At 46.7% G+C, this 18,032-nt stretch overlaps 1 protein-coding gene across 5 annotated transcripts in view; it reads right to left on the bottom strand.

Annotated features, from left to right (window-relative positions):
- casz1 (castor zinc finger 1) overlaps positions 1–18,032 on the bottom strand; it is a 750,295-nt gene that overhangs the window by 233,784 nt on the left and 498,479 nt on the right. For all 5 annotated transcript variants that reach the window (XM_072477862.1, XM_072477866.1, XM_072477864.1 and 2 more), the window contains exon 4: positions 5,577–5,687. The gene's annotated coding sequence lies outside the window, so the exon portion shown is untranslated. The remainder of the gene's footprint in view (positions 1–5,576; positions 5,688–18,032) is intronic.

The raw sequence follows: 18,032 nt of genomic DNA, 5'->3' as shown, positions 1-18,032 counted from the left end.
GAATGTGTTGCACTTTAACACAGAGCCGTGCCCCATCTGCCTGAAAACCTGCTTCATCATCATTTTGAGAATTTCCAATTTCAGCCCAGAGTTAGTTCGAGCAGTTTCATGCCTGATTCATAATGTAACATGTCGCATTTAAACAGATCAGAGACCAGGGACTATGGAATTCCCAACTCAAATCCAATTACATCTTTTGAAAGTTAAACGCATATATGGTTAGCACTGCTGCCTCACGGCGCCAGTGCCCCGGGTTCAATTCTGGCCTTGGGTAACTGTAGTGTGGAGTCTGCACGTTCTCCCCCTGTCTGCCTGGGTTTCCTCCGGGTACTCTGGTGTCCTCCAAAGATGCTCAGGTTAGGTGGATTGGACGTGCTAAATCGCCCCTTAGCGTCCAAAGGTGTGCGGGTTAGGGCAGGGGAGCGGGTATAGGTAGGGTGCTCTTTCAGAGAGCTGGTGCAGACTCAATGGGCCAAATGGCCTCCTTCTGCACTGTAGGACATCTATGATTCTATGAGTCATGTTTTGGTGATCTGAGGGGCGGCATATGGCGCAGTGGTTAGCACTGGGACTGCGGGGCTGAGGACCCGTGTTCGAATCCCGGCCCTGGGTCACTGTCCATGTGGAGTTTGCACATTCTCCCCGTGTCTGCGTGGGTTTCACCCCCACCACCCAAAGATGTGCTGGTTAGGTGGATTGGCCACACTAAATTGCCCCCTTTTTGGTGATCTGATGGTTTCTGTTGACAGAGGTGAGTGCTGGGGAGCAAAACTCTTTCCCCCCACTTCGGACAAGCAGCAGCAGAAATTGGATTTGGATCTTGAGGTGCAGTGTTTGCAGGAATTAAACAAATGCAATGAGGGAGAGCTTTGGCAACATTGCGCTGTCGGTGAGTCCCCATTGCAGCTACAAGCTGGCACTAGGTATCTTGCATTTCCTACTGAAGGTTCGGGTTATTGAGGGAGGCCCCTGGAAGCTTTGAGTTGTGCAAATCTCCGATGCAATAACCTTGGAACCAGGATGAACGATTCCCTGTCCCCCCCCCCTCAGGCAAACTCTCCTTGCGTCTCTCTGAATGAGTTGATATGATACTTGGCTCTTCCAACTGGCAGAGGAAGGGGGAGTCCCATCCCATCAGTCTGGCTATATTCCAACCCAAGTCCTAGGTGTGATAGAGCAAACCCTTCAGCTGCTTCATCTATGACCTCTCCTCCATCATAGGTTGCGAAGTGGGATGTTCGCTGATTATTACAATTCACAATCCCTCAGATACTGATGCAGTTCACATCCGAATACAACATGACTTGGACATTATTCAGACTTGAGATAATATTGTTCCCGATACACCAGTGCCAGGCCACGATCATCCCCAGCAACATTGAGTCTAATTCCGCCTCAACATTTAAAGGCATTATCATCATCAAATATCCACATTTCAACATCCAGCAAGTTACCATTGACCAGAAACTGAACTGGACAAGTCCTATAAATACTTTGGCTACAAGAGCAGGTCAGAGGCTAGGATTCCTGCGGTGAGTAACTCACCTCCTGACTCCCCAAAGCCTATCCACCATCTACAAGAGTCAGGAGTGTGATGGAATACTCTCCACTTGCCTGGATGAGTGCAGCTCCAACAACACTCTAGAAGCTCAACACCATCCAGAACAAAGGAGCCCAGCTTGATTGCTCCCCTTCCACAAACATTCAAATCCTTCATCACCGACGCACAGTAGCAGTCGTGTGTACCGTCCACAAGATGCACTGCAGTAACTCACCAAAGCTACTTGGTATCTTCCAAACCCAGACCTACCATCTGCAGGAAAAGGGCTGCAGATACGTGGGAACCCCACCTGGAATTTCCCCTCCAAACTACACACCATCCGGACTCAGAATTATATCGCCGTCCCTTCACTGTCGCTGGGGTCAAAATTCTGGTACTCCCTCCCTAACAGCACAATGGGTGTACCTACACCACATGGATGCAGCAGGTCAAGAAGGCAGCTCACCACCACCACCTTCTCAAGGGCAATTAGGGATGGGCAATAAATGCTGGCCCAGCCCCTGATGCCCAGATCGTTCAAATGAATAAAAAATAATCTGAATCCACTCCACCATCCAGTCCCCGTGCATTACTTCTCTCAAATGCACAGTGATGACTTTTATGTATTTTTTCATCCCTCTGTTTTGTAACTCAATATGCGCTGTACATGATGACAGTTTCATTTTAACATTTGTACAACCCCGGTTGTGTGGTTCTATTGCTTTTGATCTGTCATCTCCATTTATTCCTCACTTTTTCACAGGTCTGCGAGCTTCTCAGTATAACTAGATGGAGCCATCTCCCGAAACCAGCTCACTGACAGGATTTACAGTTGCACTAGTTGTGTGGGAGCCAGCTCCACTCTGACATATGTTAGTACACTGATGTGATTGAATAAGGGCAAGACCTTTTCAAACTGTTGATGGAAGAGAAATTGTTACAGCCGATCAGAGACAATAATCATTATTGACTGGAATCCACTAAGACGATTTTGGAAAGGACTGCCAAGTTCCAGCAGCCTGACTCTGTTCGCCAGTGACCCAGATTGAGTTCAGATTCTTGGATGGCCTTTTTCTTTTGGCCTGTTTTCTGACTCCTTGCTCAGGTGCTGTCATTGCTCCTCTGCGATCGTTATTCATGTGTAAACCTGGACAGCGAGGGTTGCTAAGCTATTCGACTGTGCTGCATATTGCAGAAAACTCTACTCCTGGTCTCACTAGACACCCACACACACGATTACGCACTGCCAGTGGGGCTTACTGCGCTGCAATTAGAAGCAAGATCTCTGATTGATGTCCAATCCCTAACCCAGGGCTGGTAAACGCCATTGCGGTAACCCTAATGCGATTGGCTGGAACAACTAACGCTTCCCGGCCTTTCTGGTCTCTTTGGTGGATGATCAGAGTATCAGGTAAGGTTCAGTTGGGATTCTCGCCCCTGATTGGTTTTGGGGCTCAGGTTACCCTATCGGGCTTCCGCACAAAAATCAAGGCTGAGATTCCAGTGCAGTACGGAAGGAGAAGAGCTGCACTGCCTTTCAGGGAATCGTTTAAACCGAGGCCTCATCCAGCTGTTGGATTGATGCAAAAGATCCCACGGCACTATTCTGCAAAATTGCCAGAGAGATCGCCCCAACCACCTGGCCAATATTTATCCCTCAATCAACATCACACAAAAAACGGCCCAGCTGGGTATTTCCAATCGCTGTATGTCGTATCTTCTTATGCACAAATCCCGCTGCTGCATTTCTTACATTGGCGGTAAAGTGCTTTGGAACATCCGGAGGTTCTGAAAGATGCTATATAAATGCAAATCTTTTGGGGGGGGACTGCGTATGTAAACCAAGTCGGCTCGGTTTGGTTGTTGGTTGAGTGGGCGTTATCTATTCTGTTCTTTTCCTCTTGAAAATTGTTGTTAAAAATTATATATGCCTTCATAAAATTTTTTTTTTTTTTAAATGCCAACCTTTCTTCTTTCATTCAACTCAAAGATTCCCGCGTGTCCAGTCCTAAGAGTGAATGAATTACCCAGGGCTCCATTGTTATTGACGTTGACCAGACATGAAGTGGTGGAAAGACCTCCTGGAGAGCAGAGGGCAGAGGTCACCTGCGCTCTTTGGGGTTGGGATGACATAGTTTGACATTGGAAGCTCGAAACTAACTCAAACTCTCCAAGGTAACCTGATACATAAGCCAGGCAAGGTCAGCGTGGCCAGGCAAGGTCAGCGTGGCCAGGCAAGGTCAGCGTGGCCGGAGGTAACCCACCCCAGCCGATGATCCAACAGCTCAGGCATCGCACTGGGTTTCTAAGCCTTTGCTCTGTCAAATTTCACCCAAACTCTCTGGCCGAGAGTAAATGGGTCTATCCTGAAGAGACACACTCCACATTGGGCAGTGGGACCCCCGACGGTGAAACCAGTTCTATGTGGAGGCTCTTAGATATGGCAATCGGTTTAATCCATTATCACACATTCAACTGACCAAGAAAACTGTTATTGTCCCATACTTGTTGCACATATTAGGATGATTTATTTTGCTATTAAGATTATTTCAGGAACAGTGCTTCTTTGAAGACAGCTTGGTGACTGAATGAGTCCCGAACATTCCTGAAAGCTTCTGTCTGTACACAGAAGTCAACATTATCCCTCTCTCCTGATATGCTGGAGCTATTCCTCAAGCCAATAGCAGGCCGGCAATTCCCATGGTCTTTGTGTCCATTCCTGGCTGCTATATTCCAAAATTAGGAGGAAAAATGGGAAGAAATTGAAGCCTTTTGGAATTCTATCCACAATGCTCCCTCTTTGGTCCACTTACTCTGGCACCGTCCAGTATATGGGAGACCCAACTAGTGAGGCTAATGGTTGGCTCTTCCAAAATCTGTCTCCGTCACTTTCTTGACCAATGGAGCCTAGGAGTAGGACAGATGGCAACTGTCCTTGCCTGATGGTCTGGCACCTCAACTTTAGTGGCTATCCCACACCAGGCGGGGGGTGTTCCATCAGTCCCTCGCTAACGCATGCTTGGATTTCCTTTCTTTTCTGTTTGCCTGCTCTTCTTAACCTTGACACCACAGTACCCGGGTGGCACTGCCAGGCTAGCAGGGGCATTGCCAGGGTGCCAGGTTGGCAGCGCCAAGATGCCCGGGTGCAAGGTTGCCCGTTCCAGAGATCTTGCCTGACGAGGTGAGGTGAGGGGGGAACTTGAGGACCTCCTAAGACATAAGTTGGGGCAGTACGTTGGGGGGGGGGGGTGGGGGGGGTCGAACGATCGGGACGGCATTCAAAAATGGTGCCCCGATCTGCGAGTTGTCAGTGCAGGAAATGAGGTAAGTGGGTCCTCGGTGGGGCGTTCTTCACCGAGGCCCCGGACCATTAAATAGCACAATCTTTCTCAGCGCCTGCCCCACTTAATACCCAAAAGCGGACTCTGTATTTGTCCCGTTAAATCGCTGCCCATAATTGGATTCAAATTGTATTGGTTCTTGGAGGGAGCGATCAGGGGGATTATGGGATTTCCCTGTTCTCTCTGCACATTGACATTGTAACTTTAAGAATGGAGTAAAAAAAAATTAAAATCCAATCATTATTCCCTGTCCAACCTACACAAAAAATGGTAAATCCAATCTCTAAATCACTGCACGAGCCCATCCTTGCCACATGATACCTACTGCCTTGTTAAAGCAGCAATTTGCATGTTCACCTGTCACTCACCTAGGGTTAAACCACTACAACAATAGACTGGCACATGTCATCACTTCACAAAGTGTTTCTTTTCCAAGCTACTTTTGTTGTCCTGAGATCATTTATTCGCTGTTAGGCCCAATTTGAGGTCAGCCTAGACAGCCAAGATCACGGACTGGTTGACTTGGATTATTTGGGACTGACCTGTTACGTAATGAGTAGCTCATTAGAAATACCCTTAAATATCTTTAAATTTAGAATTGAAATTGCAATCTTTCGCAAACATCCAGCGTCCTAACACACAACAGGAATGTCAGCCTGGGATTAATAACAAGCGGACCGGTGCGATTTAGTTACCTGCTCACTACTGACTTCCAAAATGAGCGGCGTTTGTGGTTTACTTCATTCCAGATGGGCCAAGGGAATCGGTGGCCAGCGGTCCAAGACAATCAGATCACAGGCTGTGGGCTGGAGAGAAAAGAAAGACGTACTTTGAACTCAACCACACTGAGAGAGGAACACAGTCGAACCCTGGGATAAAGGTTTCTCGAACACAGGATGCATTCAGACCTCTTGAACTGAGAACGATATTGGTATTGTAGCAACCCGCACAGGACACACGGGGCAAGCTTGCTAATCTTCCCTGGGTGGCTGGAGGAGTACAAACTCCCCTGTTAATTATGGGACGGGAGGGGGCGGCACGGTGGCGCAGTGGGTTAGCACTGCTGCCTCACGGCGCCGAGGTCCCAGGTTCGATCCCGGCCCTGGGTCACTGTCCGTGTGGAGTTTGCACATACTCCCCGTGTTTGCGTGGGTTTCGCCCCCATAACCCAAAGATGTGCAGGCTAGGTGGATTGGCCACGCTAAATTGCCCCTTAATTGGAAAAAATGAATTGGGTTCTCTAAATTTATATTTAAAAATCCACAGGATGGGGTTACATTTTACATAAGGTGGGCTAGAATGTAGCCTTTTTTTGCTTCCTGTTTAGAGGAACACTGAACACTGCAGAGGTTTCCTGTACCAAATATTAGTTAATGCGAATTTAGAGTGTAATGATGTCATTGATGGTGAGCCATTTCAACCACATGCAAGTGTCTGACATCATCACAATGCCAGGGCACAGGGCTCTACTGTGAAGGTTTACTAAATACTTTAACAGCAGTGTGCCTCCTTCTTTCATTTTCTCCTCCACTCTTCGGCTGTCCTCCCTCAAACATCAAGAACACAATTGGCTCTCAGCTTCCAACGTCACAGCGGTGAGAGTGCCGCTAGCAATTCTCCTTGCTCCTTGCGGAGAACTTGCTGTGCGCCAATTGGCTGCCGCACTTTCTTGTGTTACGAGAGCGAACACGCTTCGAAAAGTACTTCATTGGTCGCACAGCAACTTTGGAACATCCTGATATATAAATGCAAGTCTTTCATTCTTAGAGCTTGCACCTTCCCTCGCACATGGTCAAGATTGACAATCGTGGTCAAGATTGTCATTTCAACGCAGAAATGGTTCCACATCTATTCTTCTCCCAGTTTCCCATGGAGCCTTTAATATTATCATTCAAGTGTTTAACGCTCATTTAAATATTGTGATTGAATTGGCTCCAATAGCCTCCTGTTCCATAGTCTAATAACGCTTTGCATGAAAGGTTTCTTCAAACCTCCCTCTTCAATCTTCCAGTAATAATGCTAGGTTTAAGTCCCCCTTTTTCCAATTCACTGGCCAGTAAAACAATCTTTCCCCCTTCCAAACCCTCAAGTAATTTTCAATGCTACTGATTAGATCTCCTTCTGTGCTCCACCAAATTCAGCCCTAGTTTTTCCAAGTCCCTCACCATAACTATATCCTCATGATTGCACCCTAACATGTGGGAGGCAGCAGCGCAAATACATGTCCTCCCACTCAATGATGGGGTATGCTGGGGCAGCGGGGGGGGGGGGGGGGGGAAGTTTCCCAACTTCCCTGATTTCAACAAAGTTCTGACGGCAATCTTTTCAAACGTTCTTCACCCTGGAATAGGAGAACAGTCAAGTAGGATCCGGAATGAATTCCCCACACAATACGGACCCCTTACTCCACCAGGTTTTAGAGAGAGAGAGAGAGAGACGGTGGTGGTTGTATCTTTCCTGGGCTCTGTGACTTCAATGGTCTGGAGCCACTGAACTCACTCACGAACCAAAGGAGGGAACTTAAAAGCAGGAGAATGGAACTCAGCCAGATCATTTCACTCTTATCCCCACCGCAAAGTAACTTCAGTGCCTTTGCAACGCTCTTGGAAGGAGATGGCGGAAGCAATGGGAGAGAAGGCTGTCACCATTGCATTGGGCGACAATTAACATAAAGTGTTGACTTGAGGAGAAAATATGAAAAAACAAATATTTTTTCGGCCGCTTCAATGGGGATTCATGGCAAAGAGACTCTGAATCACGACAGGCCCGGTAGGCAAGCAGCGCCTGAGGATAATTTAGGAAGGGGTTTGGAAAAATCCCCCCGAATTGTGCTTCACCCACAGAAACATGTATCAGTATAATGTGTCAAAATCGTTTCCAAGGGGTTAAAAAAAAAGGCGCTTCTTTCTTCAGTTTTATGTTGCTTGATAAACTGTGTAGGGCTCTAACTGATATTCACAATGATTTCAATGGCTTGAAGGATTACAAACTATAGCATCAGGTACTTACAGCAGACTGACCTCACCTCCCCAGGAAATGTTACAGACCACTGATTAGTATTTATCCTTAAAAACCATTTACATTTTTAAAAAAAAATCAGTCAGGGAATTTTATTTAAGAGTGTTGCTCGCATAGCTTTAGAAAAAAATTAAATGCTTCTCAAATCCCCTTGCTCCCTTGGGTTCAAGGTTCCTTTTGCTGTGATCCAGAATGAGACGATTTTCTATTAGAACGCTAGAAAGTCAGCTAATTTTTTTCTCAGGCGAGAGAGAGAGAGAGAGAGAGGCTTATCCGATGTAAATCACTGTAAGGTACAAGCTGTCTGGAGTCCTGTCAGATGCGTTTTACAGAGAGCTTAGGCGGAAGAAAAAACGCCACACACGAGGCCGTGAGGCAAATTAGATCTGAAAGCTGACAATTTCGGACCATATTTGCTTGATTATTTCGAACAAATGAGCACCAGCCACTGTAAGCAGATTAGAGTGACACAAATGTCCCATGTGGGAGGAGAGAGGGCACAGAATCCAGGTCACCCCAATTTCACCCCCCCCTTCCCAAATTCTGACAAAGCCATATCACTATTCAATCCAATAAAAATCCAAACACCCCCCCCCCCTCCCTCCCTCTCCCTTTGGTTTTAATTAATTTTACAGCGAGCTCGCTTAATTACTTTCAATCAAAATCCGCTCTCCATCACAAAATTAGAAATGGTTCAACTCCATTAGTCTAAATTCTTAATTTACATATGCAAAGAGTGTCAGCTTTCCAATTGCAGGAGAGGAGAAGGCTTGTTTTTTTTCCTAGCATGATCTATTCTGCTAGTTTTTTTCTTCCACCCTGAGATTACTTGGATGTCCTTTTCTTTATCCTGCCTGTGTTCTTTGTAATAACTCCACGGATAGAGTGACTGAAATGAATTTAGTCCTGATTTAATTTTGCTTGTTCAATGGTGATGTCAGCACAATAGATTAAGCAGTAAATCCAGCACATTCGTCCAAAATAAGTTCAGCAGATAATCCTGTGTGACGTTGGCGGGAGACATTTATTATATCCTGCTAGCCACTGCAAAAGAAAGCATTTGTTACATTCCCTTCTTTGCTGTTTGCAACTATTGAATTTGTTGGGGGGGGGGGGGGGGGTACAGGCAATGCACAGAGCTTGACTGAAACTTGTACGAGGGTGGATTCAACCCACCATCCGGTTTGTGGCGGGGCAGAGGGATTGGGCTGTGGACCATCCAACCTGCGAAGGATTTGTGAGGTCCGCACTCTTTAAACTGTCTGACCAACGTCACCGAGTAAAGTGTTAACTGATTCGTGTTCACCTTTTCACAGCTGAGATCCCCCCCCCTCGGTTCCCTCCGGTTTTCAAATAGAGCAGCAACTTCCCATTTACTTTGAAGTGAAAGGGTTGCTGCAAAAGTGTTCGCCAGGCGTGTGAGGAAGGAGGTGTGTGTGTCTGTGTGTGCGCCTAAGCACAGTTCTTGCTCTCCGTCCCTGTCGTGACCCTAAAATTCACAGCGAGTGCGCGCTGCGGTGACTGAAGTGTAAACATCTTAACATGGCCATTGGCTGGCAGGAGGAGAGTGGAGGCTGTTGAATAACCTTCTCTACCCTTTGTATTTAATGAGGCAGTGTGTGCACAGATCACTCTTCACTGTTGCAGCTGACAAGAACTGGGCGAGAGCGATTGAGAAACCCCATTGTTTTCTTCTCTGACCCTTTTGGCTGTCGGGAATGTCAGCTGGGGTAACGATCCCCTCTTTGAGCAAAAATGGTCAAGGGTTCAACCCCCACATCAGACAGGCCTGGCAGGTGGGGGTCTCTAAATCATAGAAAAGCAACGGTGCAGAAGCAGGCCACTCGGCCCATCGTTTCCAGTCAACAAACAGCTGCATTCACATGCTGGGAAATACTGTGGTTGCCAACCCTCCAGGATTGGCCTGGAAGTTCCAGGAATTGAAGTTCAAAGTCCAGGACACTGCTGTGTGTGACCCTGGAGAAAGGTCATCAGGACATTAAAAGATAATATTTTGTCATTTTTCTGAACATTTCTCTTTAGGAGATATAAAAATATTGAATCAGGGTGGGTGGGGGCGGGGGGGGGGGGGGGGGGCGGGCGAGGCTGGTTGGGTGACAATCACGTATCATCCAATTGAGTAATGAGTTAGGGTTAGGGTGAAGGAAGGCCGTGTGCCACCAGGATGGATGTGTTGGCGAATGGGTGGAGCATAACGGCAAGTCATGTGATTGAATCCTCCAGGAATACATTTAATCGTAATTGGCAACCCTAATAAACAATGAGGAAGTCAATGTGAGGCACTCACTCTAATAAACGTATGAAGAATGTCTTGTGGAGGGCCTGTTCTGGGGCACTAACATCTCACATTGTTACTCCAGTACAACACCCAACAGAGAACCTCAAGGCGCTGAATGTTTCTTTACGCTGGATTGTTCCTGGGAGCTGTGGGTTTAACTGGGGTTCTGGAATCTAACCAGATGTGCATCCAGCCTTGTATTCACTGCCGGGGAAATCCCCCCACCTCAAGGGAACTAAAAAACACAACAGTGCAAACCTGGGGAACTGCAACTCCCATCAGGCAGCCAGGGAGCAGATATTGCAGATCCAAGCAGATGTGACCAGATGTTCCCTGGATGGCTCTCATCAGATACCTGGGCTCCCAGGGATAAATTACACAGACGGATCCCATACACTCGGGTTGTACACCCTGAGTGTTAAAAAGATTAAAGGGTTGGTTTATCAAATTGTTCGTGATATGAACGGAAACAGAGTGTGTAGATAGGGGCAAGCTATTTCGGTTAATTTGGGGGACCTAGGACTGGGGATCTGGGCAGCAGGTAGCACAGTGGGTAGCACTGTTTCTTCACAGCACCAGGGTCCCAGGTTCGATTCCCGGCTTGGGTCACTGTCTGTGCGGAGTCTGCACGTTCTCCCCGTGTCTGCGTGGGTTTCCTCCGGGTGCTCCGGTTCCCTCCCACAAGTCCCGCAAGACGCGCTGTTAGGTGAATCGGACATTCTGAATTCTCCCTCCGTGTACCCGAACAGGCGCCCGAGTGTGGCGACTAGGGGACTTTCAAAGTAACTTCATTGCAGTGTTAGTGTAAACCTACTTGTGACAATAAAGATTATTATAATTATTATTAGAGCCAGCTCTTTCAGGAGTGAATTTAGGAAACTCATTTTCACACAGAATCCCAGAATTGTCATGATGCAGGAGGAGGCCATTCAGCCCATCAACTCTGCATCGGACAGTAGAAGCTTGAAACTGTTTTCCACAAACAGCAATTGATCAGTTGGCCAGTCGTTTAAATCTAAGATCGATAGATTTTTGTTATCCAAACGTATTAAGGCTGTACTTTTCTTTGTTCTTTGTTGAAGTTAGGTCACGGATTGGCCATGATCTCATTGAGCGGCACGGCCAAACGAGGGGCTGAATGGCCTCCTCCGGTTCGCTTCCTATTACAGAAAACATTTGGGTTGGTTCAAATTGAACAGCCTGCTCACAACTTAAGCTGTGTAATAGCTCACTCTTTTTTTAGATGTCGGTCACACATTTGGTAAATACCGTGTGATGTTTAAAGAATGCGATCGACAGCTGAGGGGAAAAATGACATACACCATCTTTGTGTCCAATTTTCTGCCTTGAACATCCCGCCGGACAGCAGATCCTCGGGATGGAACTACAGGTTTGTGAGCAAGGAGCAGGGCAAGCACAGCGACACAGGCTGAAGGTCACCCTGCCTCACTCTCCTGACTGAGAAAGTGACTGGAGGAATTTGATCACGTTTAACACAGATGGAGCACAGAAACAAACCCACAGAATTATCTGCCAGTAACCACCAATTGTTCAGAATAATCAGGGCACAGTCCGTTCCGTTAAAGTCAATAATTTATTTGTTTCTACACCATTTTAATTTAGCTGCAAACTGTTTGTAAAAGCATTTGGGTTACAGAAATTACACCGGGGGGGGGGGGTGCAAACTGTTCTTTTTTCCCCCCCTAGTCTGTTCAACTTCAGCAGGAATCAAACACTGCCCAGGTAGTCGAGCCATTTTGTACGAATTTGACCCCCCAAAAAACTGGCAGATGAGAGAGGCGAAAACTGACAAGGAACAAATCATTTACATCTCATTAAACAAGAAAGCAAACTTGCTTTTCCCAGAGCGGATCAAACCCACTCGCTCACTGTGGAGAAAGCAAACTGCTATCAGAACCCTCAGGCTGGTTATATTCAAAGATGACAAGAGAGAGGGGGAGCGAGACAGTGACATTTTAACACTGAAACCCAGGCCCAGATTGATACAGTTAATTACACCGGTCTGGCTGTGTATCGGGCCAGTTGCGATACGGCCGACACACATCCGTGATCTCAAAGTCCAGATTCCTTTCCCGAGGACTCCAGACTTTTCTGATTTTTAGATTCTTTTAATCAGGAATGAAATCCAAAGCACTTCCACTGAACTGGCGTAAGAACTGTTGTGCCCGGTCACATGGGTGCAGTGCGAGAATGGTGTCACCTCCAGGTGGTTTCAACGGGGCCCGTTGAAGGGATTAGGCCTTGGCAAAAGCTGCTCATGGCTCCCTGTTCCACTTTGGACGCCAATGCTGACTGCAACACACTGCAGTGTGTTGCTCATCAAACACAATTAAAACAAAATTACACGGTATAAAATTGTGTCATCTTTGGAAGTTGTGGAGGAAGAGGGGGTGGGGTGGGGACAAACAAACAAGCTTTCATTCAGGGCACTGGACCCAGTAAAGCCAGTCTGTCAATAAAATTTTTAAAATCCAACTCCTTGCCGTTATTAATTGCTGAGTTCAAAAAGGTTCTTTTTAGTTCTCTGAGGACTAAATACATAAAAGGGATAGAAATGCCCAAGATAGGGAGGAAGGCAGGAAACGATAATGGATGTTGAAGCACTTTAACCCTCTGAGTAATGAAAGCATTCTAGCACTAAGCTGCTAAATATGACAAGGTTAGCACTTTTAGGTTTATTGATAGTCCACCATTAATAAAACAAGGCTCTTGAGTGTTCCTGTGAAAATTTGCTTCCTCCTTCATAATATTCATGGTGATGATGTTACACAGGACAAATTTCTACATTATTGAGGGCTTGGATGCAAAGAGCAATATAGAATCTATACCCAAAGGGTTAAACGATTTATTAAGGATCAGTTTACAAATATTACTTTCCAACTCCTGAGCTTATGAGTTTCCAAGTGACGCAACAGTTACAACCTTTAAACACTCCTGCGCCAGTTTGTACTAATGGCTCATTGTAGGTTGTAGGTAAGAGAGGGGTGGGGGGTTGAACCCTGGAGTTTGCCCCCTCCCCCGACCACCCGACCAGTTCAGTTACAATAACCGACTCTTTCCTCTTTCATGTGGCACCAGGTGCTCGGATTCACTGGGTCTCACAAGAACCAACTGCGTTCGCTGCAAACATGGAGCTGGATTCTCCGTTAGCGGGATTTCCCGATGGTGTGGGGCTGCCCACAATGGGAAACCCCATTGGGCGGTTGGCGGGACGGAGAATCCCGCTGTCGGCGGGGGCGTGCCATACCAGAAAACTCCTTATTCCAGAAAGCTGGTGCGGCGGGACGGAGAATGCCGCCCACGGATTTCGCTCTGTTTGTAAATCCCGATGACACGGCCACTGTTGTTGGTGACGATGTGATATGTGGAATTTCACCGTGGTCAACACTGGCTTTTGTCAAGTTAATGAAACAGAATGAGTAGCCAGGATAATTGCCCCTAGTGGGTGGCACGGTAGCACACTGGTTAGCACCGTTGCTTCACAGCACCCGAGTCCCAGGTTCAATTCCCGGCTTGGGTCACTGTCTGTGTGGAGTCTGCACGTCCTCCCTGTGTCTGCGTGGGTTTCCTCCGGGTGCTCCGGTTTCCTCCCACAGTCCAAAGATGTGCAGGTTAGGTGAATTGGACATTCTGAATTCTCCCCCAGTGTACCCGAACAGGCGCCGGGCGACTAGGGGCTTTTCACAGTAACTTCATTGCAGTGTTAATGTAAGCCTACTTGTGACAATAAAGATTATTATGTGCAGGTTAGGTGTGGTTATGGGGATAGGATGGGGGAGTTGGCCTGGGTGGAGTGCTCTTTGAGAAGGTCGGTGTAGCCTCGATAGGCCCCCTCCTGCACTGTCGGGATTCTATGAAGTTCTATGAAAGTGTGTCGGGCCGTTGATCCGTTGGCATAACCTTCACCTTGCTTCAAATTAACCACATTTCACTATAAATGGAGGGGCTGGCGTAGCGGTATTGTCACTAGACTAGTGATCCAGAGACCCAGAGTAATGCTCTTGGGACCACGGTTCAAATCCCGCCACTGCAGATGGTGAAATTTGAATTCAATAAAAATCTGGAATGAAAAGTCTAATGATGACCGTTGCCGATTGTTGTAAAAAGCCATCTGGTTCACTAGTGTCCCTTCAGGGAAGGAAATCTGCCGTCCATGCCCGGTCTGGCCTACATGTGACTCCAGACCCACAGCAATGTGGTTGACTCTTAGCTGCCCCCTCAAGGGCAATTAGGGATGGGCAATGAATGCTGCCCAGCCAGCAACGCCCACGTCCCACGAACGAGTAAGTTGTGGCTTGAGGTGTACCCTGCACGGGTTAAACATTTTGGTTGATCTCACCAATGGTAGTCTCCTCCAGGCTAGGGGTCATTGAGGATCATAGCATCAATTAATCTTTGAAGTCAAAAAGGGAGCAATATTTTCATCATTCTACAGCACGGTAGCACAAGTGGGTAGCACTGTGGCTTCACAGCGCCAGGGTCGATTCCCGGCTTGGGCCACTGTCTGTGTGAGGTCTGCAAGTTCTCCCCGTGTGTGCGTGGGTTTCCTCCGGGTGCTCCTGTTTCCTCCCACAGTCCAAAGACGTGTGGGTTAGGTGGATTGGCCATGATAAATTGCCCTTAAGTGTCCAAAAAGGTTAGAAGGGTTTTTTGGGTTACGGGGGTAGCGTGGCAGTGAGGGCTTAAGTGGGTTGGTGCAGACTCGATATGGCCTCCTTCTGCACTGTATGTTCTATGTTCAACCTATTTTCTCAGTGACACAAACCCCCTCCCAATAATTTGCAGTATTTTGTCCGTTCTCCATGACAACGAGAATTGGTTTGGGATTTTATTATTTTCCAGAATAATTTCTTTGGTTTCTTCCTGTGGTGTTAGAATGAAGAGAGTGGGCTTGGTGCCAGTGGGTCCTCCCTGGTGACATTGGTCAAAGTCAGTGTAGGATTGGAGCCATATCAATGGTGCCCTACCAGAGTGGTGAACCGTGGGCAGTGCATGGTAGGCACATTCCCAGGCTGTGGGAATAGAGCACAGAACGGCCACATTAACTCTGAATCTCGGTGACCCTATCACTCATTTCCTTTACCTTCTCCCTACCTCGCAGCACTCGGGCTGTGGACACAAGCCTGCCGTCATTTTCATTAGCATAAAAAAAAGACCAATCTGTGGAAATGGTGTGCAATTGAGGATCTTTATGGCGAGAGGGGCTAAGCATTAGTTTCCAGCAAGTCATCCATAAAAATTTTAATCAACAACAGCTGTAGTCGATGAATGGTCAATTAATCGTCCCCAGCCTTTATTAACACAAGTGGAAAGGTCATTTAGTCGAAGGAGAGGTGAAACAGACAGTATCTTTTCCTCCTGGTCTGCCTTCAGCAATAAACCGAAATAGTGTTGCATTCTAAATTTATGGTCTTTAGTCAGTCACACTTGGGATTATTGCATACACATACAGTCATTCAAACTAAAATGGCAAAGTCATTATATTGCAACCCTCTTAAGGTCAATTCTTATCTGCCATATGAACAGATGAGCAGGCAATTTAACCAGGATTTTGTCTTTCGCTCGATCAAAATTAGCTCAGTGCCTTTCTAGTGCAATGAAATGTTGAGGGTTCACACTCCTCTGCCAACACCAGTCTATAGGTGCTCATGTCTCTCAAGAACCCCATGGAGTGCAGCTGTGCAGCTTTCCCACCACTGGCTGGGTTCATAGCGCCAAAGGACCTCAATCCTCCAGAGGATTGATGGCACAGCAGATTTTGATGGGCTTACCAGCTGCTATTAGAAATAATTGGACTGCGAAGTGTATGGTGCCAGCTGACGGCAAGATGCCGTGAACATTGGAAACCGGCCTCCAGCAAAAGAGGGACACAGAGATCCCAATGGAAATGAGGGAGGGTGACACGAGGGTCAGGGGTTCTCTATACGAACAAAGGTAAACTTTGCTGCTGTTTCTTTCCTCACTGAATGTAAACCGGATTAATTCTTCAGTTTTGTTTGATCACTCCTCATGCAAGGATGAATTAGAGAAAATACAATGTAACCCCAATGTCCCCGACCTCACACCACCCCAATAGAAGTGCCAACCAACATGAGCTCGAGTTGGACTATGGCTGGTGAATGTATCAGGGTGAGGTGCCCCACTGAAAACTAACAATGGAAATGAGAACACCACCAACAAAGTAGAGCTTGGGAACACACTTGCTGAGGTTAAACTTGGCACCATGACTTCGAAAAAACAGTAAATACTTGTGCATATTCTTTAGAATAATCGACATTTGTGTCTCATAGGTTCAATTACTTCTTGTGTCAAAACTCCAAAGAGAGACCAGCAAGAACCTCAGTATAACCCGTTTGCTTAGGGCTCTGATGCTTGTTTAGGATTCTGTCAGTTTCCTCTCGATGTTACAGGGGGGAACTGAAATCCAACCTCACATCACCCATGGAATTTCAGTGTCTGTGCAATTACTTAGCTGGAGTTGCTAAGAACAGTTCTAAATGATGTTAGCCAAGTGATCTTAGTGTGTATTTTTCAGATCATCTAGATGTCAGCGACAGTAGAACAGTTGGATGATGATCCTATGCGCTTGCTACTCTTGTCCTTCGATGTGGCAGAGGTCGCAGCTTTGGAAGATACTGAAGAAGCCTTGGTGGGTTGCTGCAATGCATCTTGTCAATGGTACACACGGCTGCCACTAAGCGCCACTGGTGGAGGGAGTGAATGTTAAAGGTGGTGGATAGGATGCCAATCAAGCGGGTTGCTTTATCCTGGATGGTGTTGAGCTTCATGAGTGTTGGAGCCACAGTCAACCAGGCAAGTGGAGAGTTGGTCCAGGCTTGTTCTCATTTGGAATTTGATTGGAACCACCCATATTCTTGGCACCTTTAAAAATCCCCTGGGACGTGTCTGCACCTCTCCCCACTGGGTCGGCCTTTACAGCTTTGAGGTTACATGGATGGTGACCTCTAACCCATTACACTACATCCCAGAAATACTTCTCATTTTGCTACTCTAAATATTATTTTAAAATAAATTTAGAGTGCCCAATTCTTTTTTTTCCAATTAAGGGGCAATTTAGCGTGGCCAATCCACGTACCCTGCACATCTTTGGGTTGTGGGGGTGAGACCCACACAGACACGGGGAGAATGTGTAAACTCCACACGGACAGCGACCCGGGGCCAGGATCAAACCTGGGACCTCGGATCCGTGAGGCAGCAGTGCTAACCACTGCACCACCTTGCTCCTCTTGATAAATGAGCTCCTCATTCACATAATTCTATTCTCCAGTTATTGTGCCGAGAAAGAAGAGATGGTCTAAAAATAAGAGACAAATGAGACCCCACCGTTAGAATTTAACTCTCCTCTCCTGCTATTTAACTCTACAGTAGGACTTGCCTTTGGCAGAGCCCCCAAAATTGGATGAAATAGCAATGGTTTTATCCACAAGGACTATGGATTTAATTCTATAAGAGTTGATAAAAAGTAAATGTCACTTTGTTAGTATTGTAAATACTTCAAAACATCCTCTCGTTTTATTTGGAATGAATGTTGTGATTATTCAATGATGGGTTTTTCCTCGGAGACTGATATTCTCGATGTATGACATGATGGGTGAGCATGGTGAGTTTCAGTGATGCTTGTCTTCTACACTATATTTTTTCACACTTTCAAATGTGTCAGGTTGTATCGTAAAGAATGAACAAAAATTCAATGCCTCCAGCCTTGCTACTGTTAGTTGGCAATGTCAAAGGGGGCAGGTGCAATTAGTACCCCATGTTCACAGAGGGTGTAGCAACTCTCGGTTAGAATGGC

The sequence above is a fragment of the Scyliorhinus torazame genome, chromosome 16, assembly GCF_047496885.1.
Source record: "Scyliorhinus torazame isolate Kashiwa2021f chromosome 16, sScyTor2.1, whole genome shotgun sequence".
NCBI lineage: Eukaryota > Metazoa > Chordata > Chondrichthyes > Carcharhiniformes > Scyliorhinidae > Scyliorhinus > Scyliorhinus torazame.
The sequence above is the reverse complement of the archived record's forward strand: the minus strand, read 5'-3'. Positions and strand labels throughout refer to the sequence as shown.